The following is a 14,171-nucleotide window of genomic DNA, read 5'->3' as shown; positions in this document are numbered from 1 at the left end:
CGAGCGCCCAGAGCTGTTTTACTTATCGCTGCTTGCTGAATTGCTCAAATAAATTGAAATTGGATATACCTTACCCACGATGTGTCGGGAATGATTTCTACCAAAATTAATTTATAATAAATTGGTGCCGTGACTCGGAAAGTGGTAGCTTGGCTGGAACCCTCCCAGGGGGGCACGCCCGGCTGATTCTGCGGTCCCTGTCTGGAGGTCCCCAAGCCAAGGCACCCCTACCGACGAACCTAAAGTTCCAGCGATAAGTAAATAAACAACCAGTAACGCCTTAATCTTTGTGCACGAAGCTCCGAACGAAGACTCAGGAGTGAGTAAGTGTAGGCCGCTTATCAGTTCGGTTGGGGTTGGGAATCCCAGAGTGTGCCTGTGTGAGACGTCCAATCAAGGACGAAGCGAGTGCGGACTCCCTGGTAGTGCGGTTCCAACCTCCCGCGAGGGACTGGGCCACGAACGGGAGGCGAAGCCCGTGTGTGCGTGTGAAGGCACTCTGGAAGATGGGACAGAAGAAGAGCAAGTCTTCTGGTCCCATGGGTGGGTCAGAACCTAAGGTTAGGTTGCCCCCGATACCATCGGAAAGCACGTTAGGGTTAATGATTAAACATTGGAATGATTACCCCTCTAGGCGGGGTAAGGACAAAGTTAAGATGATACATTATTGGCCAGTGTTTGGATCCCTTGAGGATTGGACCTGTCAGGCTCTAAATATTTATGTGAATTCGAAGGAGCCTTTCAGCCTAGGGGAGAGTGAGTATGCACACTTACGGATAGAATCTGAGACCCGAGCCAACTTGTACCCGTTAAGAGAAAAAGGGGGGAGGAAAAGGAATGAACGAAATGAGGAGGAAGTCCCGCTTTCACCCCCCCCCCCCTTATTTGTCCCGTTCTCTACCTCCAGCTCCCCCTACGGCTCCGAATTACCATACTGATTCCGATTTGACCACGGACACCCCTCGGAGGACTAGACGGGTAACTCGGAGCCAAACTAGAAATCGAGAAGACGGGGGTAAACTATATCCCCTAAGAGAGGTTGCAACGGGAGGGCCCCAACCCAGCATGGGATACGCCTCCATCCCCCTAAATACGGGAGACGACAGAGAATTCAAGAAGGAAATGGGAAATCTATTAGAAGATCCTCTTGGAGTCTCTGAGCGAGTAGACCAGTTCTTGGGGCCTAATGGTTACAGCTGGGAAGACCTCCAGGACATTTTAGGTATATTATTCACTGCAGAAGAGAGGAACATGATCCGGAGGGCTGGAATGCGAATATGGGACCAGCAACACCAGCAGGGTCCTGCGGGAGACCTTAAATGGCCCCTACAGAGGCCTAACTGGCATAACCAAAATGAACAAGATAGGGTTCATATGCAGGATTTAAGGACTATTATTGTACAAGGTATAAGAGAGTCAGTCCCTAGAGGACAAAATATAAATAAGGCCTTTAGTGAATATCAGGAGAAGGATGAAACGCCCACCGAATGGCTGAAGAGATTAAGGAAGAACCTCCAGCTCTGTTCGGGACTGGACCCCGGTACACCGGTGGGACAGGCCGTGTTAAAAACGCAATTTGTGGCAAAATCATGGGGGGATATCAGGCGGAAATTAGAAAAATTAGAGGCTTGGCAGGATAGAGGGATGGATGAACTGCTGAGAAAACCTGTATGTGTATATGTGCGCAGAGAAGAAGAGACTCAGAAAAGGCAGACCAGGATTCTAGTGGCAGCGGTCCGGGAAGGACAAAAAGGGCTCCTCCCCCCCCCCTCGCCCGATGGGTGTTCCGCTACCACGAAAAAGACCCTCGAGGAGCCAGAGTGATCAGAGGGATCTAAGACAGGTAGAATGTTTTTATTGCCAAAAGAAGGGACACGTGAAAAAGGACTGCAGAAAACGCTTACAAGGCGAGCGAATGTTTAAAGAAGATTCGGGGAGTCAGGGGCTCCGTCTTCTGGGGACTTCTGGTATAACGGAGCCCTTGATAAAATTGAAGTTAGGTCCCCAGCATCAAGAAGTGGAGTTCCTTGTGGACTCTGGGGCAGAAAGATCGACTGTCCAAATGGTACCCCGGGGATGTCAACCTTCCTCGGAGAAATTGCAGGTGATAGGGTCTCAGTAATAAAAGGCGTGGAAATAGAGACCCCAGCCCAAAGTTGCACAGGATCCTTTTTATTAGTACCAGAAGCTGAATATAACCTGTTGGGAAGAGACTTAATGATTAAGCTAAAAATTAATTTGGAGGTGAAAAATAAAGGGATTGAAGTTAAATTATACGCCCTCACGGTAGAGGATGAGGCAAAAAATAAATCCCGAGGTGTGGTATTCTCCCGAATCAGTAAGCCGCTTAAATATTAGTCCCTTTGAAGTCACTATCAGGAATCCTGAGATTCCCATCAGGGTAAAACAATACCCAATGTCTCAAGAAGGCAGGAAGGGGCTGCACCCAGTAATCAAGAGGTTACTACAACAGGGATTACTGGAGCCTTGCATGTCACCTCATAACACTCCTTTATTACCTATCAAGAAACCTGATGGCTCTTATCGGCTAGTCCAAGACTTGAGGGAAGTCAACAAAAGAACAATAACCAGATTTCCTGTAGTAGCTAACCCACATACTTTGCTAAGTCAGCTGTCCCCAGCGCAGAGATGGTATAGTGTCATAGACCTAAAAGATGTGTTTTGGGCATGTCCTCTAAAAAGGGAATGCAGGGATTATTTCGCCTTCGAGTGGGAAGACCCTGCAACCCATCGGAAACAACAATTAAGATGGACCGTGCTTCCCCAAGGATTCACGGAATCACCAAATCTATTTGGTCAGGCATTAGAACAAGTATTAGAGAATTATGAACCGAATCCTGACGTAACCTTAGTCCAATATGTGGGTGATTTGTTGTTAGCAGGAGAGAGTCAGGAGGCAGTCAGGACAGAATGTATCAAGCTACTAAACTTCTTGAGCTTAAAGGGACTAAAAGTATCAAAGTCAAAACTACAGTTTACGGAGGAAGGGGTGAAATATTTAGGACATTGGCTCAGTAAGGGCACTAAGAAACTAGACCCCGAACGAGTAAATGGGATTTTGTCACTACAAGCGCCAAAAAGCAAAAGACAAGTTAGGCAGTTGCTGGGATTGTTAGGATATTGTCGGCAATGGATTGAAAATTATAGTAGTAAGGTGAAGTTTTTGTACCAGAAACTGGTCGGGGAAGGACTAATGAAATGGAACCAAAGCGATGAGCAAAGTCTGATAGACTTAAAAATGGATTTAGTGAACGCTCCCGTGTTAAACTTACCCGAGGTGAAGAGCCCCTTTTATCTACTTATTAACACAGAGGAGGGGACAGCGGTCGGGGTCTTAACTCAAGACTGGGCAGGGAAAAAGAAACCCGTGGGATATCTGTCTAAACTTTTGGACCCCTTGAGTAGGGGATGGCCCACCTGTCTCCAGGCAGTGGTCGCGGCTGCGCTCTTGGTGGAAGAAAGGCATAAAATTACTTTTGGGGGTGAATTAAGAGTATTGTCACCTCACAATATAAGGGGGATCCTGCAGCAAAAGGCTGATAAATGGATAACTGATGTGCGGCTCCTGAAATATGAAGGCATCTTAATCTCCTCACCTAAACTGGAGCTTGAAACGACAGCTCTGCAAAACCCGGCGCAATTCTTATGTGGGGAACCAAAAGGGGACATATCCCACGACTGCTTCGTTATCCGAAGTAGTATTACAGAATCGGAGAGGACTAGATTTATTGTACTTACAACAAGGAGGGTTGTGCACCGCACTCAGGGAGGAATGTTGTGTATATGCTGACCATACTGGAATTGTGAGAGATACCATGACCAAACTTAGAGAAGGATTGGAAAAGAGAAAAAGAGAGCGGGAGGCCCAGCAAAGCTGGTACGAGTCCTGGCATAATCACTCGCCGTGGCTCACCACTCTCTTGTCAACAATAGTTGGCCCGCTGATTTTATTAACCCTAGGACTGACGTTCGGTCCTTGTATCCTTAACAAAGTCATAGCTATTGTTAAAGGTAGACTGGAGGCTGCTCATCTGAGGCTTATGAGGACAAAGTACGAATCTATAAATGAAAGACCCATGCTAGAGGAAACATTAATCCTGAGTCAATTAGAGCTAAATAGATTTAATGAACAAAATGATACAGAGAAAAAGGGGGGATTGTAACGGGTAAAGCCTTGTTTGTTCATTAAATGTTGCTCATAGGGGGGTTTCAACGGTTGACTGCTTATACCCCCCAATATCCTGTTGAAGGAAAAAAACAAGTATAGGAATTTTCTGTTCAGTTAACAATTGCAGTAGAAACCAGCTCCAAAAAAGGGCAAAAATGGCATTCACCCTCGCATGGGAACACACATATCAGCAGCAAAGTCACAACCGCAACGCAGAGGACGACGACGATCTTCAACCCCACGACCACCAGAGGCCTGATGAAGACCCACTAGCAACAGGCCGCGCAGTCATAGAAGACACGAGGAGGTGCTACTAAACCCGGAACTACTAGGCTATAAATCGAGACTCTGGCGGGCTTAGGTGTGTGCCGTTGGCGGAGCAGGAGACTCCCCGAGCGCCCAGAGCTGTTTTACTTATCGCTGCTTGCTGAATTGCTCAAATAAATTGAAATTGGATATACCTTACTCACGATGTGTCGGGAATGATTTCTACCAAAATTAATTTATAATAAATTGGTGCCGTGACTCGGAAAGTGGTAGCTTGGCTGGAACCCTCCCAGGGGGGCACGCCCGGCTGATTCTGCGGTCCCTGTCTGGAGGTCCCCAAGCCAAGGCACCCCTACCGACGAACCTAAAGTTCCAGCGATAAGTAAATAAACAACCAGTAACACCTTAATCTTTGTGCACGAAGCTCCGAACGAAGACTCAGGAGTGAGTAAGTGTAGGCCGCTTATCAGTTCGGTTGGGGTTGGGAATCCCAGAGTGTGCCTGTGTGAGACGTCCAATCAAGGACGAAGCGAGTGCGGACTCCCTGGTAGTGCGGTTCCAACCTCCCGCGAGGGACTGGGCCACGAACGGGAGGCGAAGCCCGTGTGTGCGTGTGAAGGCACTCTGGAAGATGGGACAGAAGAAGAGCAAGTCTTCTGGTCCCATGGGTGGGTCAGAACCTAAGGTTAGGTTGCCCCCGATACCATCGGAAAGCACGTTAGGGTTAATGATTAAACATTGGAATGATTACCCCTCTAGGCGGGGTAAGGACAAAGTTAAGATGATACATTATTGGCCAGTGTTTGGATCCCTTGAGGATTGGACCTGTCAGGCTCTAAATATTTATGTGAATTCGAAGGAGCCTTTCAGCCTAGGGGAGAGTGAGTATGCACACTTACGGATAGAATCTGAGACCCGAGCCAACTTGTACCCGTTAAGAGAAAAAGGAGGGAGGAAAAGGAATGAACGAAATGAGGAGGAAGTCCCGCTTTCACCCCCCCCTTATTTGTCCCGTTCTCTACCTCCAGCTCCCCCTACGGCTCCGAATTACCATACTGATTCCGATTTGACCACGGACACCCCTCGGAGGACTAGACGGGTAACTCGGAGCCAAACTAGAAATCGAGAAGACGGGGGTAAACTATATCCCCTAAGAGAGGTTGCAACGGGAGGGCCCCAACCCAGCATGGGATACGCCTCCATCCCCCTAAATACGGGAGACGACAGAGAATTCAAGAAGGAAATGGGAAATCTATTAGAAGATCCTCTTGGAGTCTCTGAGCGAGTAGACCAGTTCTTGGGGCCTAATGGTTACAGCTGGGAAGACCTCCAGGACATTTTAGGTATATTATTCACTGCAGAAGAGAGGAACATGATCCGGAGGGCTGGAATGCGAATATGGGACCAGCAACACCAGCAGGGTCCTGCGGGAGACCTTAAATGGCCCCTACAGAGGCCTAACTGGCATAACCAAAATGAACAAGATAGGGTTCATATGCAGGATTTAAGGACTATTATTGTACAAGGTATAAGAGAGTCAGTCCCTAGAGGACAAAATATAAATAAGGCCTTTAGTGAATATCAGGAGAAGGATGAAACGCCCACCGAATGGCTGAAGAGATTAAGGAAGAACCTCCAGCTCTGTTCGGGACTGGACCCCGGTACACCGGTGGGACAGGCCGTGTTAAAAACGCAATTTGTGGCAAAATCATGGGGGGATATCAGGCGGAAATTAGAAAAATTAGAGGCTTGGCAGGATAGAGGGATGGATGAACTGCTGAGAAAACCTGTATGTGTATATGTGCGCAGAGAAGAAGAGACTCAGAAAAGGCAGACCAGGATTCTAGTGGCAGCGGTCCGGGAAGGACAAAAAGGGCTCCTCCCCCCCCCTCGCCCGATGGGTGTTCCGCTACCACGAAAAAGACCCTCGAGGAGCCAGAGTGATCAGAGGGATCTAAGACAGGTAGAATGTTTTTATTGCCAAAAGAAGGGACACGTGAAAAAGGACTGCAGAAAACGCTTACAAGGCGAGCGAATGTTTAAAGAAGATTCGGGGAGTCAGGGGCTCCGTCTTCTGGGGACTTCTGGTATAACGGAGCCCTTGATAAAATTGAAGTTAGGTCCCCAGCATCAAGAAGTGGAGTTCCTTGTGGACTCTGGGGCAGAAAGATCGACTGTCCAAATGGTACCCCGGGGATGTCAACCTTCCTCAGAGAAATTGCAGGTGATAGGGTCTCAGTAATAAAAGGCGTGGAAATAGAGACCCCAGCCCAAAGTTGCACAGGATCCTTTTTATTAGTACCAGAAGCTGAATATAACCTGTTGGGAAGAGACTTAATGATTAAGCTAAAAATTAATTTGGAGGTGAAAAATAAAGGGATTGAAGTTAAATTATACGCCCTCACGGTAGAGGATGAGGCAAAAAATAAATCCCGAGGTGTGGTATTCTCCCGAATCAGTAAGCCGCTTAAATATTAGTCCCTTTGAAGTCACTATCAGGAATCCTGAGATTCCCATCAGGGTAAAACAATACCCAATGTCTCAAGAAGGCAGGAAGGGGCTGCACCCAGTAATCAAGAGGTTACTACAACAGGGATTACTGGAGCCTTGCATGTCACCTCATAACACTCCTTTATTACCTATCAAGAAACCTGATGGCTCTTATCGGCTAGTCCAAGACTTGAGGGAAGTCAACAAAAGAACAATAACCAGATTTCCTGTAGTAGCTAACCCACATACTTTGCTAAGTCAGCTGTCCCCAGCGCAGAGATGGTATAGTGTCATAGACCTAAAAGATGTGTTTTGGGCATGTCCTCTAAAAAGGGAATGCAGGGATTATTTCGCCTTCGAGTGGGAAGACCCTGCAACCCATCGGAAACAACAATTAAGATGGACCGTGCTTCCCCAAGGATTCACGGAATCACCAAATCTATTTGGTCAGGCATTAGAACAAGTATTAGAGAATTATGAACCGAATCCTGACGTAACCTTAGTCCAATATGTGGGTGATTTGTTGTTAGCAGGAGAGAGTCAGGAGGCAGTCAGGACAGAATGTATCAAGCTACTAAACTTCTTGAGCTTAAAGGGACTAAAAGTATCAAAGTCAAAACTACAGTTTACGGAGGAAGAGGTGAAATATTTAGGACATTGGCTCAGTAAGGGCACTAAGAAACTAGACCCCGAACGAGTAAATGGGATTTTGTCACTACAAGCGCCAAAAAGCAAAAGACAAGTTAGGCAGTTGCTGGGATTGTTAGGATATTGTCGGCAATGGATTGAAAATTATAGTAGTAAGGTGAAGTTTTTGTACCAGAAACTGGTCGGGGAAGGACTAATGAAATGGAACCAAAGCGATGAGCAAAGTCTGATAGACTTAAAAATGGATTTAGTGAACGCTCCCGTGTTAAACTTACCCGAGGTGAAGAGCCCCTTTTATCTACTTATTAACACAGAGGAGGGGACAGCGGTCGGGGTCTTAACTCAAGACTGGGCAGGGAAAAAGAAACCCGTGGGATATCTGTCTAAACTTTTGGACCCCTTGAGTAGGGGATGGCCCACCTGTCTCCAGGCAGTGGTCGCGGCTGCGCTCTTGGTGGAAGAAAGGCATAAAATTACTTTTGGGGGTGAATTAAGAGTATTGTCACCTCACAATATAAGGGGGATCCTGCAGCAAAAGGCTGATAAATGGATAACTGATGTGCGGCTCCTGAAATATGAAGGCATCTTAATCTCCTCACCTAAACTGGAGCTTGAAACGACAGCTCTGCAAAACCCGGCGCAATTCTTATGTGGGGAACCAAAAGGGGACATATCCCACGACTGCTTCGTTATCCGAAGTAGTATTACAGAATCGGAGAGGACTAGATTTATTGTACTTACAACAAGGAGGGTTGTGCACCGCACTCAGGGAGGAATGTTGTGTATATGCTGACCATACTGGAATTGTGAGAGATACCATGACCAAACTTAGAGAAGGATTGGAAAAGAGAAAAAGAGAGCGGGAGGCCCAGCAAAGCTGGTACGAGTCCTGGCATAATCACTCGCCGTGGCTCACCACTCTCTTGTCAACAATAGTTGGCCCGCTGATTTTATTAACCCTAGGACTGACGTTCGGTCCTTGTATCCTTAACAAAGTCATAGCTATTGTTAAAGGTAGACTGGAGGCTGCTCATCTGAGGCTTATGAGGACAAAGTACGAATCTATAAATGAAAGACCCATGCTAGAGGAAACATTAATCCTGAGTCAATTAGAGCTAAATAGATTTAATGAACAAAATGATACAGAGAAAAAGGGGCGATTGTAACGGGTAAAGCCTTGTTTGTTCATTAAATGTTGCTCATAGGGGGGTTTCAACGGTTGACTGCTTATACCCCCCAATATCCTGTTGAAGGAAAAAAACAAGTATAGGAATTTTCTGTTCAGTTAACAATTGCAGTAGAAACCAGCTCCAAAAAAGGGCAAAAATGGCATTCACCCTCGCATGGGAACACACATATCAGCAGCAAAGTCACAACCGCAACGCAGAGGACGACGACGATCTTCAACCCCACGACCACCAGAGGCCTGATGAAGACCCACTAGCAACAGGCCGCGCAGTCATAGAAGACACGAGGAGGTGCTACTAAACCCGGAACTACTAGGCTATAAATCGAGACTCTGGCGGGCTTAGGTGTGTGCCGTTGGCGGAGCAGGAGACTCCCCGAGCGCCCAGAGCTGTTTTACTTATCGCTGCTTGCTGAATTGCTCAAATAAATTGAAATTGGATATACCTTACCCACGATGTGTCGGGAATGATTTCTACCAAAATTAATTTATAATAAATTGGTGCCGTGACTCGGAAAGTGGTAGCTTGGCTGGAACCCTCCCAGGGGGGCACGCCCGGCTGATTCTGCGGTCCCTGTCTGGAGGTCCCCAAGCCAAGGCACCCCTACCGACGAACCTAAAGTTCCAGCGATAAGTAAATAAACAACCAGTAACGCCTTAATCTTTGTGCACGAAGCTCCGAACGAAGACTCAGGAGTGAGTAAGTGTAGGCCGCTTATCAGTTCGGTTGGGGTTGGGAATCCCAGAGTGTGCCTGTGTGAGACGTCCAATCAAGGACGAAGCGAGTGCGGACTCCCTGGTAGTGCGGTTCCAACCTCCCGCGAGGGACTGGGCCACGAACGGGAGGCGAAGCCCGTGTGTGCGTGTGAAGGCACTCTGGAAGATGGGACAGAAGAAGAGCAAGTCTTCTGGTCCCATGGGTGGGTCAGAACCTAAGGTTAGGTTGCCCCCGATACCATCGGAAAGCACGTTAGGGTTAATGATTAAACATTGGAATGATTACCCCTCTAGGCGGGGTAAGGACAAAGTTAAGATGATACATTATTGGCCAGTGTTTGGATCCCTTGAGGATTGGACCTGTCAGGCTCTAAATATTTATGTGAATTCGAAGGAGCCTTTCAGCCTAGGGGAGAGTGAGTATGCACACTTACGGATAGAATCTGAGACCCGAGCCAACTTGTACCCGTTAAGAGAAAAAGGGGGGAGGAAAAGGAATGAACGAAATGAGGAGGAAGTCCCGCTTTCACCCCCCCCCCCTTATTTGTCCCGTTCTCTACCTCCAGCTCCCCCTACGGCTCCGAATTACCATACTGATTCCGATTTGACCACGGACACCCCTCGGAGGACTAGACGGGTAACTCGGAGCCAAACTAGAAATCGAGAAGACGGGGGTAAACTATATCCCCTAAGAGAGGTTGCAACGGGAGGGCCCCAACCCAGCATGGGATACGCCTCCATCCCCCTAAATACGGGAGACGACAGAGAATTCAAGAAGGAAATGGGAAATCTATTAGAAGATCCTCTTGGAGTCTCTGAGCGAGTAGACCAGTTCTTGGGGCCTAATGGTTACAGCTGGGAAGACCTCCAGGACATTTTAGGTATATTATTCACTGCAGAAGAGAGGAACATGATCCGGAGGGCTGGAATGCGAATATGGGACCAGCAACACCAGCAGGGTCCTGCGGGAGACCTTAAATGGCCCCTACAGAGGCCTAACTGGCATAACCAAAATGAACAAGATAGGGTTCATATGCAGGATTTAAGGACTATTATTGTACAAGGTATAAGAGAGTCAGTCCCTAGAGGACAAAATATAAATAAGGCCTTTAGTGAATATCAGGAGAAGGATGAAACGCCCACCGAATGGCTGGAGAGATTAAGGAAGAACCTCCAGCTTTGTTCGGGACTGGACCCCGGTACACCGGTGGGACAGGCCGTGTTAAAAACGCAATTTGTGGCAAAATCATGGGGGGATATCAGGCGGAAATTAGAAAAATTAGAGGCTTGGCAGGATAGAGGGATGGATGAACTGCTGAGAAAACCTATATGTGTATATGTGCGCAGAGAAGAAGAGACTCAGAAAAGGCAGACCAGGATTCTAGTGGCAGCGGTCCGGGAAGGACAAAAAGGGCTCCTCCCCCCCCCCTCGCCCGATGGGTGTTCCGCTACCACGAAAAAGACCCTCGAGGAGCCAGAGTGATCAGAGGGATCTAAGACAGGTAGAATGTTTTTATTGCCAAAAGAAGGGACACGTGAAAAAGGACTGCAGAAAACGCTTACAAGGCGAGCGAATGTTTAAAGAAGATTCGGGGAGTCAGGGGCTCCGTCTTCTGGGGACTTCTGGTATAACGGAGCCCTTGATAAAATTGAAGTTAGGTCCCCAGCATCAAGAAGTGGAGTTCCTTGTGGACTCTGGGGCAGAAAGATCGACTGTCCAAATGGTACCCCGGGGATGTCAACCTTCCTCGGAGAAATTGCAGGTGATAGGGTCTCAGTAATAAAAGGCGTGGAAATAGAGACCCCAGCCCAAAGTTGCACAGGATCCTTTTTATTAGTACCAGAAGCTGAATATAACCTGTTGGGAAGAGACTTAATGATTAAGCTAAAAATTAATTTGGAGGTGAAAAATAAAGGGATTGAAGTTAAATTATACGCCCTCACGGTAGAGGATGAGGCAAAAAATAAATCCCGAGGTGTGGTATTCTCCCGAATCAGTAAGCCGCTTAAATATTAGTCCCTTTGAAGTCACTATCAGGAATCCTGAGATTCCCATCAGGGTAAAACAATACCCAATGTCTCAAGAAGGCAGGAAGGGGCTGCACCCAGTAATCAAGAGGTTACTACAACAGGGATTACTGGAGCCTTGCATGTCACCTCATAACACTCCTTTATTACCTATCAAGAAACCTGATGGCTCTTATCGGCTAGTCCAAGACTTGAGGGAAGTCAACAAAAGAACAATAACCAGATTTCCTGTAGTAGCTAACCCACATACTTTGCTAAGTCAGCTGTCCCCAGCGCAGAGATGGTATAGTGTCATAGACCTAAAAGATGTGTTTTGGGCATGTCCTCTAAAAAGGGAATGCAGGGATTATTTCGCCTTCGAGTGGGAAGACCCTGCAACCCATCGGAAACAACAATTAAGATGGACCGTGCTTCCCCAAGGATTCACGGAATCACCAAATCTATTTGGTCAGGCATTAGAACAAGTATTAGAGAATTATGAACCGAATCCTGTCGTAACTTTAGTCCAATATGTGGATGATTTGTTGTTAGCAGGAGAGAGTCAGGAGGCAGTCAGGACAGAAAGTATCAAGCTACTAAACTTCTTGAGCTTAAAGGGACTAAAAGTATCAAAGTCAAAACTACAGTTTACGGAGGAAGAGGTGAAATATTTAGGACATTGGCTCAGTAAGGGCACTAAGAAACTAGACCCCGAACGAGTAAATGGGATTGTGTCACTACAAGCGCCAAAAAGCAAAAGACAAGTTAGGCAGTTGCTGGGATTGTTAGGATATTGTCGGCAATGGATTGAAAATTATAGTAGTAAGGTGAAGTTTTTGTACCAGAAACTGGTCGGGGAAGGACTAATGAAATGGAACCAAAGCGATGAGCAAAGTCTGATAGACTTAAAAATGGATTTAGTGAACGCTCCCGTGTTAAACTTACCCGAGGTGAAGAGACCCTTTTATCTATTTATTAACACAGAGGAGGGGACAGCGGTCGGGGTCTTAACTCAAGACTGGGCAGGGAAAAAGAAACCCGTGGGATATCTGTCTAAACTTTTGGACCCCTTGAGTAGGGGATGGCCCACCTGTCTCCAGGCAGTGGTCGCGGCTGCGCTCTTGGTGGAAGAAAGGCATAAAATTACTTTTGGGGGTGAATTAAGAGTATTGTCACCTCACAATATAAGGGGGATCCTGCAGCAAAAGGCTGATAAATGGATAACTGATGTGCGGCTCCTGAAATATGAAGGCATCTTAATCTCCTCACCTAAACTGGAGCTTGAAACGACAGCTCTGCAAAACCCGGCGCAATTCTTATGTGGGGAACCAAAAGGGGACATATCCCACGACTGCTTGCGTAATATAGAAGAACAGACAAAAATTAGGCCAGACCTAGAGGAGGAGGAACTGGCCGAAGGGGAGAAGCTCTTTGTGGATGGCTCGTCGAGGGTGGTCGAGGGGAAAAGGAGGTCAGGATATGCAATTATCAATGGAGAAAACTTCTCTGTAATAGAGTCAGGACCTCTGAGTCCCAGTTGGTCGGCCCAAGCATGTGAACGATATGCAGTATTAAGGGCCCTACAAATGGTAAAAGGTAAAATTGGAACCATATAGCCTGATTCCAAGTATGCCTTCAGGGTAGTGCATACTTTTGGAAAAATTTGGGAAGACAGGGGCCGAATAAACTCTCAAGGTAAGGGATTGATTCATCAGGAATTGATCAGTGAAATTTTGCAGGCTTTGAGAGGGCCAATAGGAATAGCAGTAGTACATTTGAGAGGACACCAAAAGGGACTGAACCCATTAGTTAGGGGAAATAACCTAGCTGATCATGAAGCTAAAAGGGCAGTGCTGATGGTGATATATACCAAGGAGAATCGGAAAGATTGCCCATCCTGTGGGAAGAATTTAACCGAGTTCCCCTGTTATGATTGTTGGAAGGATTATGGAATAGAGGCAGTGCACTGTAGATATAACAACCCCCGATATAGCTACTGCCGTCTCCATGGGGAGCAACATTTCATCCTCAGCTTCACTGTGCAAGAGAAAGACAAAGTAACTCAAATGGGTGTGAAGGAACTAACTGAAGGTAAATGGGAACTCCCTGATGGTCGAGGGGGTCTCCCGAAATCTTTGGCCCTGAGGGTTATGCAGAAATTCCATGAAAAAACTCACTGGGGAACTCAAGCGTTGGTGGACCAATTTGCTACGAAGTATATGTGTATTGGTATATACAATATCGCTAAGAGAATAGTTAATGAATGTATGATCTGCTTAAGAGTAAATAAGCAACAACTAAGAGAGAGACCTTTAGGGGGAAGAGAATTAGCCCACAGACCATTTGCTAGAATTCAAATAGGTTTCACAGAGCTACCAAAGGTGGGACGACATAGATACTTACTGGTAATGGTTGACCACCTAACTCATTTTGTGGAAGCCTTTCCAGTAGCCCGAGCTACGGCCCAGACGGTGGTAAAGATACTGTTGGAAAATATAATCCCCAGATACGGATCGATCGAGGCAATAGACTCCGACAGAGGGCCGCATTTTGTCTCAAAGTTAGCCAGAGACACTCTCTCCTCCCTGGGGACCAAATGGGAATATCATACCCCGTGGCATCCACAAAGCTCGGGAAAGGTAGAAAGGATGAATGGGGAAATAAAAA

This window comes from Anser brachyrhynchus (genome assembly GCF_964034855.1).
Source record: "Anser brachyrhynchus genome assembly, chromosome: Z".
NCBI lineage: Eukaryota > Metazoa > Chordata > Aves > Anseriformes > Anatidae > Anser > Anser brachyrhynchus.
The sequence above is the reverse complement of the archived record's forward strand: the minus strand, read 5'-3'. Positions refer to the sequence as shown.